Raw genomic sequence first — 20,980 nt, forward strand, 5'->3', positions numbered from 1 at the left:
AGCCTATTTTTGGTTTATATGCATAAAAATATTCAGTTGGGATTTATGGCTTAATTATGGGTCATTAAATAATGAGCTGTGACTTTGTTTTGCCAAACTACAGTTTAACGTCTAGTCGAAGAGTAATACTACAAGTATTTCCACTGATTGCAAAAAATAGAATCAACGTTTTGAAGCTTTGTTACTTTAAGAATAACTAACGTAATTGGAGTTTTCTAAATAGATATTGATTTATTAAATGTAAAATAGAAAATATTAATGTTCAGTTCAGCTGCCACACATTAGCTGACCAATTTATTTACCCATCAGAAAACTTTCCTGATTTAGTCAGCCAGATTATCAAAGTTCCCTCCTTGATCAGTGGTCTTTACCTGAAACAAGTTTATAAACCTCAGATCAAAGTTTGTTTCAATGATTATTTCAAAGAATATCATGGACATTTTTATCATAACAAGGTTCGCTTCTGTCGGAAAGGAGTTTTCTATCAGTCAGGAGGATCATTGTTGCCTAGCAACAACACAATCGATCAAAATCAATGACGAGCAGCTCTAGGAAAACATTGCAATCATTTGCAAGTGTAAAATGGCCTTTATATTACAGCTTTGATTAGGTTTTTACACTGCATGTTATAAATACTTCACTTTCCAGAATGAAAATTACTAGAGAGTTCTCTGCAGACATTGAACCAGAAGAAGAAGAAATACTGTGGGTTGGAGCTTTGAAATATTCATCTGTAAAATAAAAATAGATTGTATGCCAGGCTGTACAACATTATTGAAGTCTTGTATTTCCTATCCCATACAATATGTGATGGCCTATATAAAAATTACGGTCAAGGGGCACTTTCTCAGCCTGGAGAAAGGTTCAGTCTCTAGAGGAGACAGGTCTTATTTACCATGAAGACTATTAATCGGTGAAATATTCAAGCAGAGCTGGTCACAAGGGGACCATTCAGAGTTTCCAAAAAAACTTGAATGCATTATTTAGAAGAAAATAATATAAATGCTTATGTAAACATGTAAAGTTCTTTTCTGAATGTTTGGTCCAGTGGATAGACAGGAGGAATCAGGAGGCAAAGATTAGCTCTTTTGGAGAAGACTGAATCATGCATTGTGGTTGTGCATGTGTCCCTTCCCTTTGTCCTTTTCAAACCCTGAAAATTACAGACATTTGTATTTTTTTAACTATACTGACTAACTATTTACAAAGTTAGTCCAAGTTTAGAAGGTCATATTTCACAGTTTTTATATGGACGACAATCCACAGACTTATCGTAAGTTTTCTGACTCAAAGCTACCTTATATATGCCTATGAGGCTGTAAGATTGAATCACAAGACCTTTGGTCCATTTGGTATTGCAGTCCATAAACAGAAAGTAAATATGGTCATCTGGACCTGGCATTACCCAACTTGACTGACGGTTTTAAGGAAATTAAATTTCCTGTACAATAAAACTAATTTAAATAACTGGCGCAAGAAGATAACAAAATGGAAATCATTTACAGTTTAGTTAGCTATAGTCAATCCTGACGGTCTTAATCTAAAACTATAAAGTGCTAGAAAAATAATGACTTACTTAAAAAATAAATGTTTCATTCTCAATAATATCAGATTTGCATCTTTGCTAGAAAGGTTTTAGAATGCCTGATTTTGTCAACAATTTTTTTTCTTCGAATTGGGAAAGCACATGCTATGTTTTCAAATCAATTTTCCAATGATTAAAAACAAAAATCTTTTCAAACTTACAGATAATCAATTTTTGTGTAAGACATTCACATGAACAAAACTACGTAATGGTAAAATTTAAATTTGCATAAAAGTAAGAATTTTTAGGCAGTTTTGATTTTTTTTTTCATTCAAAACAAATTTAAATGTAGAGATGAATGAATTCTTTGAAAATCAAATTCACCAACTTTAATGAATTATTATAATATATTTGATTTGCGGCCAACTAATTTGCAGCAAATTAACAGTACTTCAAATGTTCTGTAAAGATGTACATAACACCCTGAAGCTTCCTATGGATAAATCAAATTCATTTTAAGCTTTTTAACACAAACTGCTCCTTAGTGATATCAAAATGACCTCAACATTTATGGTTAAATGTATTATTATTACTATGCTTTGCTTATATAGTGCTATCATATTCCACAGCGCTTTACATACATTATTATCACTGTCCCCAATGGGGCTCACAATCTAGACTCCTTATCAGTATGGCTTTGGAGTGTGGTAGATTCCTTATCAGTATGGCTTTCGAGTGTGGGAGGAAACCAAAGGACCAGGAGGAAACCCACCAAACATGGAGAGAACTTACAAATTTCCTGTTTACCATACAGTTACCATGTATGGTGACTGTTCTTAACTGCTTTCTTGTCACCCACTATCAGTAATGTTTACTCAATGTTTTGCAGCTCTCTGAGTGTCTCTATTACTAAGCAGTGAGCCGTGACGTTCTCTCACTATTCAATTTAACCCCAAAAAGGCTGCTGCATTAGCTGCTTTTGCTTTTATGTGGGCTACTGTAGTCCTTCCTGACTGGCTGTGGTTTACTACGATGTGATAGATGAAAGGTATTATGAGGAAGCCTAACCAGCTGAACTTGAGATCATTTGGGCCTACTTCGGCCATGTTTGCAAATAAAAAAATATTTTTTTTGAATTCTCAAGGACCAGAAAATTTCCCAAAATTTTACTTATATTTGATTAGCACATAATCCATTTGCTCTTGTCTAGTTAACAGGAATATATTAGCCTTATTTCAACAGACATTACATAGAATCTAAAACAAACAGAATGTAAACTGTAAAATAAAAAAATAAAAACAACATTTTAAATAGAGTCATTTTTAAATATTTTACTAGAAAAAGGAAAAAAGTAATCTGGCAGTAGTCATATTTCAATACATTTCTTCCTAGGAGAATAATTTTACCTATATATCGCTTCTGGGAAAGCGAAGTCTCCCTAAGCTAGAAGATCGTTGGGTACAGCCGGGACCAGCTGCTTGGAAAGAATCACCAAACCAGGGATTCAAGCTTGAGGAGGCTAATTTGCATATTCCAGGTGCCTTCTGGGAAAGCGAAGAGTCTCCCTAAGCTAGAAGATCGTTGGGTACAGCCGGGACCAGCTGCTTGGAAAGAATCACCAAACCAGGGATTCAAGCTTGAGGAGGCTAATTTGCATATTCCAGGTGCCTTCTGGGAAAGCGAAGAGTCTCCCTAAGCTAGAAGATCGTTGGGTACAGCCGGGACCAGCTGCTTGGAATCACCAAACCAGGGATTCAAGCTTGAGGCTAATTTGCATATTCCAGGTGCCTTCTGGGAAAGCGAAGAGTCTCCCTAAGCTAGAAGATTGTTGGGTACAGCCGGGACCAGCTGCTTGGAAAGAATCACCAAACCAGGGATTCTAGCTTGAGGAGGCTAATTTGCATATTCCAGGTGCCTTCTGGGAAAGCGAAGAGTCTCCCTAAGCTAGAAGATCGTTGGGTACAGCCGGGACCAGCTGCTTGGAAAGAATCACCAAACCAGGGATTCAAGCTTGAGGAGGCTAATTTGCATATTCCAGGTGCCTTCTGGGAAAGCGAAGAGTCTCCCTAAGCTAGAAGATCGTTGGGTACAGCCGGGACCAGCTGCTTGGAAAGAATCACCAAACCAGGGATTCAAGCTTGAGGAGGCTAATTTGCATATTCCAAGTGCCTTCTGGGAAAGCGAAGAGTCTCCCTAAGCTAGAAGATCGTTGGGTACAGCCGGGACCAGCTGCTTGGAAATAATCACCAAACCAGGGATTCAAACTTGAGGAGGCTAATTTGCATATTCCAGGTGCCTTCTGGGAAAGCGAAGAGTCTCCCTAAGCTAGAAGATCGTTGGGTACAGCCGGGACCAGCTGCTTGGAAAGAATCACCAAACCAGGGATTCAAGCTTGAGGAGGCTAATTTGCATATTCCAGGTGCCTTCTGGGAAAGCGAAGAGTCTCCCTAAGCTAGAAGATCGTTGGGTACAGCCGGGACCAGCTGCTTGGAAAGAATCACCAAACCAGGGATTCAAGCTTGAGGAGGCTAATTTGCATATTCCAGGTGCCTTCTGGGAAAGCAAAGAGTCTCCCTAAGCTAGAAGATCGTTGGGTACAGCCGGGACCAGCTGCTTGGAAAGAATCACCAAACCGCGCGCCGTAAGGCCTGTAGGACATTATTGCAAGAGAGCTTGGCTGAGTAGATTACACAAGAAGGAAAACACACAGCAAGTCAGCAGGATCTAGGAGCAACATGGCAGATGTGACAACCTACATGGTGAGCTGCAGCATGTGCTACATGTTCACAGATCGACCAGAAGAAGAATTAAATTTCACCTGTCAGAAGTGTAGACTAGTGGCCCTTTTAGAAGAAAAGGTGCGGGGTCTGGAAGAAAGAATAGCAACTTTGAAACTCATCAAAGAGAATGAAGACTTTCTAGACAGAACAGAAGCATCTCTACTGGTCACAGAAGGTGAAAAAAGTGTCAGAGAACCTCCAAAAGCAGATGAGTGGAAGCATGTGACCAAAAGAAGCAAGAAGACCATGGAGAAATCACCAACCACACAACTGAAGAACCGATATCAAATCTTTGTAGAGGATGAAGATGGCACACCTAAGGATGAAGCAATACCAGCAAGCAAAAAAGAAAAGGGCACACAGCAACAAGTGACAGCAAAAAGTACAGCCAAGAAGCAACGAAGAGTGGTGGTGGTGGGAGACTCACTACTGAGAGGCACAGAAGCAGCCATCTGCAGACCGGACATAACTGCAAGAGAAGTATGCTGCCTTCCAGGTGCGATGATCAAGGATGTGACCGATAGGATACCAAAGCTCTTCAACTCCAAGGACGTCCACCCATTTCTTCTGATACATGTTGGCACCAATGACACGGCAAGGAAGGACCTACCGACAATCTGCAAAGACTTTGAAGAGTTGGGGAAGAAAGTAAAGGAACTGGATGCACAGGTAGTTTTTTCTTCTATCCTTCCAGTAGACGGGCATGGCACCAGGAGATGGAACAGGATCCTTGATGCAAACAACTGGCTAAGACGATGGTGCAGACAACAAGGATTCGGATTCCTGGACCACGGTGTGAATTACTTGTACGATGGACTCCTCGCCAGAGACGGACTACACCTCAACAAACCTGGGAAACACACATTCGCCAGAAGACTCGCTACACTCATCAGGAGGGCGTTAAACTAGAAGAAGAGGGGACGGGAAGAAAAACATTAGACTTGAACAAAGAAGATCCAGGAAAACATACTCAGAAGGGAGGTAAGAACATTTCTAAAACAATCCACAGCGAGGAGATTGGAACAAAACAAAATCCTCTAAACTGCATGCTTGCAAACGCCAGAAGCCTGACAAACAAGATGGAAGAACTAGAAGCAGAAATATCTACAGGTAACTTTGACATAGTGGGAATAACCGAGACATGGTTAGATGAAAGCTATGACTGGGCAGTTAACTTACAGGGTTACAGTCTGTTTAGAAAGGATCGTAAAAATCGGAGAGGAGGAGGGGTTTGTCTCTATGTAAAGTCTTGTCTAAAGTCCACTTTAAGGGAGGATATTAGCGAAGGAAATGAGGATGTCGAGTCCATATGGGTCGAAATTCATGGAGGGAAAAATGGTAACAAAATTCTCATTGGGGTCTGTTACAAACCCCCAAATATAACAGAAACCATGGAAAGTCTACTTCTAAAGCAGATAGATGAAGCTGCAACCCATAATGAGGTCCTGGTTATGGGGGACTTTAACTACCCGGATATTAACTGGGAAACAGAAACCTGTGAAACCCATAAAGGCAACAGGTTTCTGCTAATAACCAAGAAAAATTATCTTTCACAATTGGTGCAGAATCCAACCAGAGGAGCAGCACTTTTAGACCTAATACTATCTAATAGACCTGACAGAATAACAAATCTGCAGGTGGTCGGGCATCTAGGAAATAGCGACCACAATATTGTACAGTTTCACCTGTCTTTCACTAGGGGGACTTGTCAGGGAGTCACAAAAACACTGAACTTTAGGAAGGCAAAGTTTGACCAGCTTAGAGATGCCCTTAATCTGGTAGACTGGGACAATATCCTCAGAAATAAGAATACAGATAATAAATGGGAAATGTTTAAGAACATCCTAAATAGGCAGTGTAAGCGGTTTATACCTTGTGGGAATAAAAGGACTAGAAATAGGAAAAACCCAATGTGGCTAAACAAAGAAGTAAGACAGGCAATTAACAGTAAAAAGAAAGCATTTGCACTACTAAAGCAGGATGGCACCATTGAAGCTCTAAAAAACTATAGGGAGAAAAATACTTTATCTAAAAAACTAATTAAAGCTGCCAAAAAGGAAACAGAGAAGCACATTGCTAAGGAGAGTAAAACTAATCCCAAACTGTTCTTCAACTATATCAATAGTAAAAGAATAAAAACTGAAAATGTAGGCCCCTTAAAAAATAGTGAGGAAAGAATGGTTGTAGATGACAAGGAAAAAGCTAACATATTAAACACCTTCTTCTCCACGGTATTCACGGTGGAAAATGAAATGCTAGGTGAAATCCCAAGAAACAATGAAAACCCTATATTAAGGGTCACCAATAGTGTTGAGCGATACCTTCCGATATCGGAAAGTATCGGTATCGGTTTGGATCGGCCGATATTCAAAAAATATCGGATATCGCCGATACCGATACCCGATCCCAATGCAAGTCAATGGGACCAAAATATCGGAATTAAAATAAACCCTTTCTTTCCTTGTAGGTTCATTCTACATGAAGGAAAACAACTAAGAATAATGCCGGATGTATTTGGGGAGGTGGCGGAGACATTAAAGTCATAGAGGTTTATCCCAATCAAATAGAATAGCATGTTTTTTGTTTTTTTTTAAGACGTTCGGAGTGACAAAGATATTGACTATGTAAATTTTTTTTTTATTTTGTCAGATATTGATGTTTCACTATTCCACGCCCTTCCCCTTCTTTTTTTTCTTTTTTTTTTTCTTTTCCCACACTTTCATCTTCATCATCATCAGCATCTTTGACATCAACTTCTTCACCTTATTCATCTTCTTCTTCATCTTCTACCTATTTTTTTTTTTTTATTACATTCTTCATATTCATTTTATTCAACTATTATTATTCTTCTTATTCTACATATTCTTTTTATTCCACTGTTATTATTCTTCCTATTCTACTTCTTCATCATATTCTCATTTGTGACAGGCATTCCCGTAGTTGTTATCTATAAAAGTTTGAAGATTACACCTTCCGTTCTGCCAGTCACAAAAGTTACATTTGTCCGCGTTCAGTTTGGCCTGCAGCATCAGGCTTTATCCAGGGGCACCACGAGGAGGAACGGACTCACCCCCATACACTGCTTAGTCTTCTTCTGCATATAATTTAGATAATATCTTTTGCTCTGATATTAAGTCTTATGCTTAATGTTCTTCTGCTCTTTGTTCTGCAGCCTCTTGTTCTTCTGCTTCTCGGTCTTCCATGTTGTCGTCTCCAGGGTCGTCGTCTCCAGTGTCGTCATCTCCGCCGTCGTCGTCGTCGTCATCGGGGTGGTCTTCCGTGTCGTCGTCATCGTGGTGGTCTTCCGGGTCGTCGACGTTAGGGTCTTCAACTTGGAAATGTAGCAGAAGGTACAAGAAGGCTGAGAAAATGCCAAGAACCAGCTGATGGAACTGGAACTCGGATGGCTACCCGAAGGTTCAAGAGCCTATGGAACTACCGAGGACCAGCTGACGTTACTGGAACCCGGTTACTAAGCAGGAGGTACCCGTGCTAAAAAGCACTACCAAGGACCGCCTGACGTTGACGGAACTCGGATACCCAGAAGGAGGCACCTAAGCCAAAGGCTCTGCCCGGAACCAGCTGACGTTACTGGAACCAGGATGGGGAGCAGAAGGTACAAGAGCAAAAGACACTGCCGAGAACCAGCTGACGGTACTGGAACCCGGATGGGTAGCCGAAGGTCCAAGAGCCAATGGAACTACCGAGGACCAGCTGACGTTACTGGAACCCGGTTACTAAGCAGGAGGTACCCGTGCCTGAAAGCACTACCAAGGACCACCTGACGTTGGTGGAACTTGGATACCCAGAAGGAGGCACCTAAGCCAAAGGCTCTGCCCGGAACCAGCTGACGGTACTGGAACCAGGATGGGGAGCAGAAGGTACAAGAGCAAAAGACACTGCCGAGAACCAGCTGACGGTGCTGGAACCAGGTGGTGGACCCGAAGGCCCACAGGAGAGGAGAGAACAGCTAGGCCGCGAGGCAGCCGCAGTTACCGAACCCCAACAGTCCTACAGGGGGAGCTGGGCCTACTGGCACTACATAACCAGCCTTGACTACCAGTTCACGCAGCCCACATAGGAAGCTCCTAAACTGGAGGCACCCTGGAGTTGGCTAACTCGACCGCACCACGACGGGGCAAGCATAGGCGTCTCAGTGAAGTTGACACAACCCGGAAACAGCTGACGGTGCTGAAACCAGGCTTGGCACGAGGGAGTACCTGTGACAAGAACACTGCTGAGAACCAGCTGGCGGTGCTGGAACCCGGATGCGTTGCCCCAGTGTGCAAGAGCCAATGGCACGACCGAGGACCAGCTGACGGTGCTGGAACCCGGTTACTAAGCTGTAGGTGCCCGCGCTTAAAAGCACTACCAAGGACCGCCTGGCGTTGGCGGAACTCGGATACCCAGGAGGAGGCACCTAAGCCAAAGGCTCGGCCCGGAACCAGCTGACGGTGCTGGAACCAGGTGGTGGACCCCAAGGCCCACAGGAGAGGAGAGAACAGCTAGGCCGCGAGGCAGCCGCAGTTACCGAACCCCAACAGTCCTACAGGGGGAGCTGGGCCTACTGGCACTACAGAACCAGCCTTGACTACCAGTTCACGCAGCCCACATAGGAAGCTCCTAAACTGGAGGCACCCTGGAGTTGGCTAACCCGACCGCACCACGACGAGGCAAGCATAGGTGTCTCAGTGAGCTTGACACAACCCGGAAACAGCTGACGGTGCTGAAACCAGGCTTGGCACGAGGGAGTACCTGTGACAAAAACACTGCCGAGAACCAGCTGGCGGTGCTGGAACCCGGATGCGTTGCCCCAGTGTGCAAGAGCCAATGGCACGACCGAGGACCAGCTGACGGTGCTGGAACCCGGTTACTAAGCTGTAGGTGCCCGCGCTTAAAAGCACTACCAAGGACCGCCTGGCGTTGGCGGAACTCGGATACCCAGGAGGAGGCACCTAAGCCAAAGGCTCGGCCCGGAACCAGCTGACGGTGCTGGAACCAGGTGGTGGACCCGAAGGTCCACAGGAGAGGAGAGAACAGCTAGGCCGCGAGGCAGCCGCAGTTACCGAACCCCAACAGTCCTACAGGGGGAGCTGGGCCTACTGGCACTACAGAACCAGCCTTGACTACCAGTTCACGCAGCCCACATAGGAAGCTCCTAAACTGGAGGCACCCTGGAGTTGGCTAACCCGACCGCACCACGACGAGGCAAGCATAGGTGTCTCAGTGAGCTTGACACAACCCGGAAACAGCTGACGGTGCTGAAACCAGGCTTGGCACGAGGGAGTACCTGTGACAAAAACACTGCCGAGAACCAGCTGGCGGTGCTGGAACCCGGATGCGTTGCCCCAGTGTGCAAGAGCCAATGGCACGACCGAGGACCAGCTGACGGTGCTGGAACCCGGTTACTAAGCTGTAGGTGCCCGCGCTTAAAAGCACTACCAAGGACCGCCTGGCGTTGGCGGAACTCGGATACCCAGGAGGAGGCACCTAAGCCAAAGGCTCGGCCCGGAACCAGCTGACGGTGCTGGAACCAGGTGGTGGACCCCAAGGCCCACAGGAGAGGAGAGAACAGCTAGGCCGCGAGGCAGCCGCAGTTACCGAACCCCAACAGTCCTACAGGGGGAGCTGGGCCTACTGGCACTACAGAACCAGCCTTGACTACCAGTTCACGCAGCCCACATAGGAAGCTCCTAAACTGGAGGCACCCTGGAGTTGGCTAACCCGACCGCACCACGACGAGGCAAGCATAGGTGTCTCAGTGAGCTTGACACAACCCGGAAACAGCTGACGGTGCTGAAACCAGGCTTGGCACGAGGGAGTACCTGTGACAAAAACACTGCCGAGAACCAGCTGGCGGTGCTGGAACCCGGATGCGTTGCCCCAGTGTGCAAGAGCCAATGGCACGACCGAGGACCAGCTGACGGTGCTGGAACCCGGTTACTAAGCTGTAGGTGCCCGCGCTTAAAAGCACTACCAAGGACCGCCTGGCGTTGGCGGAACTCGGATACCCAGGAGGAGGCACCTAAGCCAAAGGCTCGGCCCGGAACCAGCTGACGGTGCTGGAACCAGGTGGTGGACCCGAAGGTCCACAGGAGAGGAGAGAACAGCTAGGCCGCGAGGCAGCCGCAGTTACCGAACCCCAACAGTCCTACAGGGGGAGCTGGGCCTACTGGCACTACAGAACCAGCCTTGACTACCAGTTCACGCAGCCCACATAGGAAGCTCCTAAACTGGAGGCACCCTGGAGTTGGCTAACCCGACCGCACCACGACGAGGCAAGCATAGGTGTCTCAGTGAGCTTGACACAACCCGGAAACAGCTGACGGTGCTGAAACCAGGCTTGGCACGAGGGAGTACCTGTGACAAAAACACTGCCGAGAACCAGCTGGCGGTGCTGGAACCCGGATGCGTTGCCCCAGTGTGCAAGAGCCAATGGCACGACCGAGGACCAGCTGACGGTGCTGGAACCCGGTTACTAAGCTGTAGGTGCCCGCGCTTAAAAGCACTACCAAGGACCGCCTGGCGTTGGCGGAACTCGGATACCCAGGAGGAGGCACCTAAGCCAAAGGCTCGGCCCGGAACCAGCTGACGGTGCTGGAACCAGGTGGTGGACCCCAAGGCCCACAGGAGAGGAGAGAACAGCTAGGCCGCGAGGCAGCCGCAGTTACCGAACCCCAACAGTCCTACAGGGGGAGCTGGGCCTACTGGCACTACAGAACCAGCCTTGACTACCAGTTCACGCAGCCCACATAGGAAGCTCCTAAACTGGAGGCACCCTGGAGTTGGCTAACCCGACCGCACCACGACGAGGCAAGCATAGGTGTCTCAGTGAGCTTGACACAACCCGGAAACAGCTGACGGTGCTGAAACCAGGCTTGGCACGAGGGAGTACCTGTGACAAAAACACTGCCGAGAACCAGCTGGCGGTGCTGGAACCCGGATGCGTTGCCCCAGTGTGCAAGAGCCAATGGCACGACCGAGGACCAGCTGACGGTGCTGGAACCCGGTTACTAAGCTGTAGGTGCCCGCGCTTAAAAGCACTACCAAGGACCGCCTGGCGTTGGCGGAACTCGGATACCCAGGAGGAGGCACCTAAGCCAAAGGCTCGGCCCGGAACCAGCTGACGGTGCTGGAACCAGGTGGTGGACCCGAAGGTCCACAGGAGAGGAGAGAACAGCTAGGCCGCGAGGCAGCCGCAGTTACCGAACCCCAACAGTCCTACAGGGGGAGCTGGGCCTACTGGCACTACAGAACCAGCCTTGACTACCAGTTCACGCAGCCCACATAGGAAGCTCCTAAACTGGAGGCACCCTGGAGTTGGCTAACTCGACCGCACCACGACGGGGCAAGCATAGGCGTCTCAGTGAAGTTGACACAACCCGGAAACAGCTGACGGTGCTGAAACCAGGCTTGGCACGAGGGAGTACCTGTGACAAGAACACTGCCGAGAACCAGCTGGCGGTGCTGGAACCCGGATGCGTTGCCTTGCCTATTAAAGATTGTCTTCCTAGAGCCCCAACTAGCGGTGTTGGAGCAAAGGGTAAGCAGGGGGAGATGAGTGTAGGCCGAAGCCTGCACTGGAGGCAGCTTTGTGTCTGCGTTGCGTTTGCAGGACACTTTGCCGGCTACACACTGGGGGAACAGCTGGCGTTGCTGAACCCCACTAACACAATGGCGTGTGTTTTTCTCTGTGCAGCTAGCACTTGCGGGCAAAAACTAGCGATGTTAGAGCCCGTGTTGAAGCAGGAGGAGGAGGAGAGGAGCAGAGTGTAGGCCGAAGCTTAGTTGAACCAATTTCAAAGGAAACCTTTAACCCCCCCCTCAGGTGTTACAAAGTACAAGAGACACACCTTGTGCAGTATTAATGCTGCACAAGTGAAAGGTTGCTCTATTAATTTGTCTACTTGCACACGCTGAATGAAAGACATACACAATTTACCCCATTCTACAGTCAAACTGTAGTGGATGCGTGACTTGGTTTTTTGATGAGACGCAGCACAGGTGTCCAAAATAACGCCTTGGTGCTTGGAGCAGCTTCCTGAGCGTTGTTATTTGCTGTACAGGAGTCTGCGCTCTTGTGTTATCCCTTGGCAATGCCCTGTTAGCGCTGCCCATCTTATGACATCATTTCATGTTGGCCGGTGCGGTTAACGATGGCCATAAATCCCAGACCCACAGTGTCTTTTCATAAAGCCACACTGCGGTGCTGGGATTCGTGGCCTTGAGCAGTAAATATTTTGGCCGCTCACACACGTCCTTACACCTGCTTCAGACTGGGCGGCCTCTGCTGATCCCTTCTTGCATGCCGCGGCCATGAGGCTGCACAGTCTGAAGAAGGCTGAAGGAGATGAGTTAAGACAGGTGAAGATATGCACTGCTCGTGCCCATCAATCACACCCTCGCAGTCAAAATAATTAAGACAACGAGGAGCATTTTATTCAGGCAGGGCGGACGAACAGGCGCAAGTAGCCAACCAATGATGTCAGAAGACGGGAAGCGCTACCAAGGGGGGTGCTGCGTATCATTAGAAAGGAAAGTCACACCTCAGGGACAGTGGAATGGTCTCAAAGAGACACATTTTGTACGTGTTGAGTTCCACGTGGGCAAGGAGAAAACATCAGCCACCTTGTACAAATGCAGCAGTACTGCTGTACAAGGTGGCTGTTATACATAGAAACACCTGGGGGTGGGGGCCAGGCTCCCTTCAATTTCAGTTCATGTGCCTGCGTGGCGTTTGCAGGTCACGTTGCAAGCTGCACAGCAGGGGAACAGCTGGCGGTGCTGAACCCCACTAACACATTGGCTGGTGTTTTTCTCTGTGCAGCTAGCATTTCCGGGCAAAAACTAGCGGTGTTTGAGCCCAGGGTCAGCAGGAGGAGGAGGAGAGGAGCAAAGTGTAGGCCGAAGCCTGCACTGGTGGCAGCTTTTGGTCGGTTGTGCCAGCGTGGCTTGTGCTGGACACGATGCCGGCTACACAGCGGGGGAACAGCTGGCGGTGCTGAACCCCACTAACACATTGGCTGGTGTTTTTCTCTGTGCAGCTAGCATTTCCGGGCAAAAACTAGCGGTGTTTGAGCCCAGGGTCAGCAGGAGGAGGAGGAGAGGAGCAAAGTGTAGGCCGAAGCCTGCACTGGTGGCAGCTTTTGGTCGGTTGTGCCAGCGTGGCTTGTGCTGGACACGATGCCGGCTACACAGCGGGGGAACAGCTGGCGTTGCTGAACCCCACTAACACATTGGCTGGTGTTTTTCTCTGTGCAGCTAGCATTTCCGGGCAAAAACTAGCGTTGTTACAGCCCAGGGTCAGCAGGAGGAGGAGAGGAGCAGAGTGTAGGCCGAAGCCTAGTTGCACCAATTTCAAAGGTTACCTTTAACCCCCCCTCAGGTGTTACAAAGAACAAGAGCCACTCCTTCTGCAGCATTAATGCTGCACAAGTAAAAGGTTGCTCTATTAATTTGTCTACTTGCACAAGCTGAATGCAACACGTAGACTATTTAGCCCATTATACTGTTTAACAGTAGTGGAGGCGTGACTTGTCTTTTTAAAGAAAAGCAGCACAGGTGTCGAAAACACCTTTTTGCATGGGCGCAGCTTCCTGAGCGTTGTTAGTTGCTGTACAGGAGTCTGCGCTCTTGTGATCCTTTGGCCATGCGCTGTGAGCGCTTCCTGTCTTATGACCTCATTTCATGTTGGCCGTTGCGGTTAGCGATGGACATGAATCCCAGACCCACAGTGTGTTTTTAAAAAATCACACTGCGGTGCTGGGATTCGTGCCCTGGTGCAGTAAATATGTTTGCCGCTCACACATGTCCTTACACCTGCTTCAGACTGGACGGCCTCATCTGATCCCTTATCGCATGCCGCGGCCATGAGGCCGCACAGTCAGAAGAAGGCGGAAGGAGGGGAGTGAAAACAGGGGAACATATGCACTGCTCGTGCCCATCAATCACACCCTCGCAGTCAAAATATATGAGACAACGGGGGGCGTTGTGTCGGGCAGGGGGGACGCACAGGCACAGCCAGCCAACCAATGATGTCAGGAGACGGGCAGCGCTAACAATGGGGGTGCTGCGTGTCATTAAAAAGGAAAGTCACACCTCAGGGACATTGTAATGGTCTGTAATGAGACACATTTTGTACTTGTTGAGTTCCACGTGTGCAAGGAGAAAAAGTCAGCCACCTTGTACAAATGCAGCAGTACTGCTGTACAAGGTGGCTGTTATACATAGAAACACCTGGGGGGGTGGGGGGCAGGCTCCCTTCAATTTCAGTTCATGTGCCTGCGTGGCGTTTGCAGGTCACGTTGCAAGCTACACAGCAGGGGAACAGCTGGCGTTGCTGAACCCCACTGACACATTGACTGGTGTTTTTCTCTGTGCAGATTGCATGTCCGGGCAAAAACTAGCGGTGTTAGAGCCCAGGGTCAGCAGGAGGAGGAGGAGAGGAGCAAAGTGTAGGCCGAAGCCTGCACTGGTGGCAGCTTTTGTTCTGTTGTGCCAGCGTGGCTTGTGCTGGACACGTTGCCGACTACACAGCAGGGGAACAGCTGGCGGTGCTGAACCCCACTAACACATTGGCTGGTGTTTTTCTCTGTGCAGCTAGCATTTCCGGGCAAAAACTAGCGGTGTTTGAGCCCAGGGTCAGCAGGAGGAGTAGAGGAGCAGAGTGTAGGCCGAAGCCTAGTTGAACCAATTTCAAAGGTTACCTTTAACCCCCCCCTCAGGTGTTGCAAGGTACAAGAGCCACACCTTGAACAGCATTAATGATGCACAAGTCAAAGGTTGCTCTATTTAATTTTGCTCCTTGCACACGCTGAATTAAACACGTACACTATTTAGCCCATTATACTGTCAAACAGTTGTGGAGGCGTGACTTGTCTTTTTAACGAGACGCAGCACAGGTGTCAAAATTTGCACCTAGGTACTGGGCGCAGATTCCTGAGCGTTGTTATTTGCTGTACAGGAGTCTGCGCTCTTGTGTTATCCCTTGGCAATACCCTGTTAGTGCAGGCCGTCTCATGACCTCATTTCATGTTGGCCGGTGCGGTTAACGATGGCCATAAATCCCAGACCCACAGTGGCTTTTCCTAAAGTCACACTGCGGTGCTGGGATTCGTGGCCTTGTGCAGTAAATATGTTCGCCGCTCACACATGTCCTTACACCTGCTTCAGACTGGGCGGCCTCAGCTGATCCCTTATCGCATGCCGCGGCCATGAGGCCGCACAGTCAGAAGAAGGCGGAAGGAGGGGAGTGAAAACAGGGGAACATATGCACTGCTCGTGCCCATCAATCACACCCTCGCAGTCAAAATATATGAGACAACGGGGGGCGTTGTGTCGGGCAGGGGGGACGCACAGGCACAGCCAGCCAACCAATGATGTCAGGAGACGGGCAGCGCTAACAATGGGGGTGCTGCGTGTCATTAAAAAGGAAAGTCACACCTCAGGGACATTGTAATGGTCTGTAATGAGACACATTTTGTACTTGTTGAGTTCCACGTGTGCAAGGAGAAAAAGTCAGCCACCTTGTACAAATGCAGCAGTACTGCTGTACAAGGTGGCTGTTATACATAGAAACACCTGGGGGGGTGGGGGGCAGGCTCCCTTCAATTTCAGTTCATGTGCCTGCGTGGCGTTTGCAGGTCACGTTGCAAGCTACACAGCAGGGGAACAGCTGGCGTTGCTGAACCCCACTGACACATTGACTGGTGTTTTTCTCTGTGCAGATTGCATGTCCGGGCAAAAACTAGCGGTGTTAGAGCCCAGGGTCAGCAGGAGGAGGAGGAGAGGAGCAAAGTGTAGGCCGAAGCCTGCACTGGTGGCAGCTTTTGTTCTGTTGTGCCAGCGTGGCTTGTGCTGGACACGTTGCCGACTACACAGCAGGGGAACAGCTGGCGGTGCTGAACCCCACTAACACATTGGCTGGTGTTTTTCTCTGTGCAGCTAGCATTTCCGGGCAAAAACTAGCGGTGTTTGAGCCCAGGGTCAGCAGGAGGAGTAGAGGAGCAGAGTGTAGGCCGAAGCCTAGTTGAACCAATTTCAAAGGTTACCTTAAACCCCCCCCTCAGGTGTTGCAAGGTACAAGAGCCACACCTTGAACAGCATTAATGATGCACAAGTCAAAGGTTGCTCTATTTAATTTTGCTCCTTGCACACGCTGAATTAAACACGTACACTATTTAGCCCATTATACTGTCAAACAGTTGTGGAGGCGTGACTTGTCTTTTTAACGAGACGCAGCACAGGTGTCAAAATTTGCACCTAGGTACTGGGCGCAGATTCCTGAGCGTTGTTATTTGCTGTACAGGAGTCTGCGCTCTTGTGTTATCCCTTGGCAATACCCTGTTAGTGCAGGCCGTCTCATGACCTCATTTCATGTTGGCCGGTGCGGTTAACGATGGCCATAAATCCCAGACCCACAGTGGCTTTTCCTAAAGTCACACTGCGGTGCTGGGATTCGTGGCCTTGTGCAGTAAATATGTTCGCCGCTCACACATGTCCTTACACCTGCTTCAGACTGGGCGGCCTCAGCTGATCCCTTATCGCATGCCGCGGCCATGAGGCCGCACAGTCAGAAGAAGGCGGAAGGAGGGGAGTGAAAACAGGGGAACATATGCACTGCTCGTGCCCATCAATCACACCCTCGCAGTCAAAATATATGAGACAACGGGGGGCGTTGTGTCGGGCAGGGGGGACGCACAGGCACAGCCAGCCAACCAATGATGTCAGGAGACGGGCAGCGCTAACAATGGGGGTGCTGCGTGTCATTACAAAGGAAAGTCACACCTCAGGGACATTGTAATGGTCTCTAATGAGACACATTTTGTACGTGTTGAGTTCCACGTGGGCAAGGAGAAAAAGTCAGCCACCTCGTACAAATGCAGCAGTACTGCTGTACAAGGTGGCTGATATACATAGAAACACCTGTGGGTGGGGGGCAGGCTCCCTTCAATTTCAGTTCATGTGCCTGCGTGGCGTTTGCAGGTCACGTTGCAAGCTACACAGCAGGGGAACAGCTGGCGTTGCTGAACCCCACTAACACATTGGCTGGTGTTTTTCTCTGTGCAGCTAGCATGTCCGGGCAGAAACTGGCGTTGTTTGAGCCCAGGGTCAGCAGGAGGAGGAGAGGAGCAAAGTGTAGGCCGAAGCCTGCACTGGTGGCAGCTTTTGGTCGGTTGTGCCAGCGTGGCTTGTGCTGGACACGATGCCGGCTACACAGCGGGGGAACAGCAGGCGGTGCTGAACCCCACTAACACATTGGCTGGTGTTTTTCTCTGTGCAGCTAGCATGTCCGGGCAGAAACTGGCGTTGTTTGAGCCCAGGGTCAGCAGGAGGAGGAGAGGAGCAAAGTGTAGGCCGAAGCCTGCACTGGTGGCAGCTTTTGGTCGGTTGTGCCAGCGTGGCTTGTGCTGGACACGTTGCCGACTACACAGCAGGGGAACAGCTGGCGGTGCTGAACCCCACTAACACATTGGCTGGTGTTTTTCTCTGTGCAGCTAGCATTTCCGGGCAAAAACTAGCGGTGTTTGAGCCCAGGGTCAGCAGGAGGAGTAGAGGAGCAGAGTGTAGGCCGAAGCCTAGTTGAACCAATTTCAAAGGTTACCTTTAACCCCCCCCTCAGGTGTTGCAAGGTACAAGAGCCACACCTTGTGCAGCATTAATGCTGCACAAGTAAAAGGTTGCTCTATTTGTTTTGCTCCTTGCACACGCTGACTAAAACACGTACACTATTTAGCCCATTATACTGTCAAACAGTTGTGGAGGCGTGACTTGTCTTTTTAACGAGACGCAGCACAGGTGTCAAAATTTGCACCTAGGTACTGGGCGCAGATTCCTGAGCGTTGTTATTTGCTGTACAGGAGTCTGCGCTATTGTGATCCCTTGGCCATGCGCTGTGAGCGCTTCCTGTCTTCTGACCTCATTTCATGTCGGCCGTTGCGGTTAGCGATGGACATGAATCCCAGACCCACAGTGTGTTTTAAAAAATCACACTGCGGTGCTGGGATTCGTGCCCTGGTGCACTAAATATGTTTGCCGCTCACACATGTCCTTACACCTGCTTCAGACTGGGCGGCCTCATCTGATCCCTTATCGCCTGCCGCGGCCATGAGGACACCCAGTCTGAAGAAGGCGGAAGGAGATGAGTGAACACAGGCAAACATATGCACTGCACATGCCCATCAATCACACCCTCGCTGTCCAAAAAAATAAGACACCGAGGGCCGTTGTTTCGAGCAGGGGAGATGCACAGGCGCAGCCAGCTAACCAATGATGTCAAAAGACGGGCAGCGCTAACAAGGGTGGTGCTGCGTGTCATTACAAAGGAAAGTCACACCTCAGGGACATTGTAATGGTCTCTAATGAGACACATTTTGTACGTGTTGAGTTCCACGTGGGCAAGGAGAAAAAGTCAGCCACCTCGTACAAATGCAGCAGTACTGCTGTACAAGGTGGCTGATATACATAGAAACACCTGTGGGTGGGGGGCAGGCTCCCTTCAATTTCAGTTCATGTGCCTGCGTGGCGTTTGCAGGTCACGTTGCAAGCTACACAGCAGGGGAACAGCTGGCGTTGCTGAACCCCACTGACACATTGACTGGTGTTTTTCTCTGTGCAGATTGCATGTCCGGGCAAAAACTAGCGGTGTTAGAGCCCAGGGTCAGCAGGAGGAGGAGGAGAGGAGCAAAGTGTAGGCCGAAGCCTGCACTGGTGGCAGCTTTTGGTCGGTTGTGCCAGCGTGGCTTGTGCTGGACACGATGCCGGCTACACAGCGGGGGAACAGCAGGCGGTGCTGAACCCCACTAACACATTGGCTGGTGTTTTTCTCTGTGCAGCTAGCATGTCCGGGCAGAAACTGGCGTTGTTTGAGCCCAGGGTCAGCAGGAGGAGGAGAGGAGCAGAGTGTAGGCCGAAGCCTAGTTGAACCAATTTCAAAGGTTACCTTTAACCCCCCCCCTCAGGTGTTGCAAGGTACAAGAGCCACACCTTGTGCAGCATTAATGCTGCACAAGTAAAAGGTTGCTCTATTTGTTTTGCTCCTTGCACACGCTGACTAAAACACGTACACTATTTAGCCCATTATACTGTCAAACAGTTGTGGAGGCGTGACTTGTCTTTTTAACGAGACGCAGCACAGGTGTCAAAATTTGCACCTAGGTACTGGGCGCAGATTCCTGAGCGTTGTTATTTGCTGTACAGGAGTCTGCGCTATTGTGATCCCTTGGCCATGCGCTGTGAGCGCTTCCTGTCTTCTGACCTCATTTCATGTCGGCCGTTGCGGTTAGCGATGGACATGAATCCCAGACCCACAGTGTGTTTTCAAACAATCACACTACGTGGCTGGGATTCGTGGCCTTGTGCAGTAAATAGGTTTGCCGCTTACACATGTCCTTACACCGGCTCCAGACTGGGCGGCCTCAGCTGATCCCTTATCGCCTACCACGGCCAGGAGGCCGCACAGTCTGAAGAAGGCGGAAGGAGATGAGTTAAGACAGGCGAACATATGCACTGCTCGTGCCCATAAACCACACCCTCGCTGACAAAATAAATATGACAACGAGGGGCGTTGTTTCTAGCAGGGCGGATGCACAGGCGCAGCCAGCTAACCATGATGACAAAAGACGGGAAACGCTACCAAGGGGGGTGCTGCGTATCATTACAAAGGAAAGTCACACCTCAGGGACAGTGGAATGGTCTCAATGAGACACATTTTGTACGTGTTGAGTTCCACGTGGGCAAGGAGAAAAAGTCAGCCACCTTGTACAAATGCAGCAGTACTGCTGTACTAGGTGGCTGTTATACATAGAAACACCTGGGGGGGTGGGGCCAGGTTCCCTTTTAATTTCAGTTCCTGTGCCTGCATGGCGTTTGCAGGTCACGTTGCCGGCTACACAGCAGGGGAACAGCTGGCGTTGCTGAACCCCACTAACACATTGGCTGGTGTTTTTCTCTGTGCAGCTAGCACTTCCGGGCAAAAACTAGCGGTGTTTGAGCCCAGGGTCAGCAGGAGGAGGAGAGGAGCAGAGTGTAGGCCGAAGCCTGCACTGGTGGCAGCTTTTGTTCTGTTGTGCCAGCGTGGCTTGTGCTGGACACGTTGCCGACTACACAGCAGGGGAACAGCTGGCGGTGCTGAACCCCACTGACACATCACCTAGTGTTTTTTTCTGTGTAGACAACACTTCCAGGTGGCAACTGACAGTGTTGAAACCCAGGGAATCAAAGAGGAGCAGAGTGTAGGCCGAAGCCTGCAGTGGAGCAAGTTGAAAGGGAACCTTTAACCCCCCCCCCCAGGCATTTGTTGCTGAAAGAGCCATCTTGTACAGCAGTAATACTGCACATGGAAAATGGTGGCTCCGAAAATTATGCTCCTTGCAAACGCTGAAGTACACACTCATATAATGTGTCCCCTCACACCGTCAAACCATCCCGGAAGTGGGACTTTCCTTTGTAATGTGACACAGCACAGCCGTCATTCCAACCCCCTTGGTGCCGGGCACCACCTCCTCAACGTTGTTTGGTTCTGTCACGGAGCCCGCACTGTAATGTTATCCCTTGGCCATGCACAGTTAGCGGTGCCCGTCTTCTGACATCATGTAGGTGTCAGGCTGGCAGTGCCTGTGCGTCCAAGCTGCCCGAGATCCAACCTTGCAGTGTCATCTAATGTAGTCCCACTGCG

General features: G+C 49.2%; 1 protein-coding gene across 3 annotated transcripts in view; it reads right to left on the reverse strand.

Annotated features, from left to right (window-relative positions):
- Nucleotides 1-20,980, reverse strand: part of SPOCK3 (SPARC (osteonectin), cwcv and kazal like domains proteoglycan 3) — a 577,897-nt gene that overhangs the window by 164,412 nt on the left and 392,505 nt on the right. The gene's annotated exons all lie outside the window — the stretch shown is intronic.

This window comes from Ranitomeya imitator, chromosome 1 (assembly GCF_032444005.1).
Source record: "Ranitomeya imitator isolate aRanImi1 chromosome 1, aRanImi1.pri, whole genome shotgun sequence".
NCBI classification, from domain to species: domain Eukaryota; kingdom Metazoa; phylum Chordata; class Amphibia; order Anura; family Dendrobatidae; genus Ranitomeya; species Ranitomeya imitator.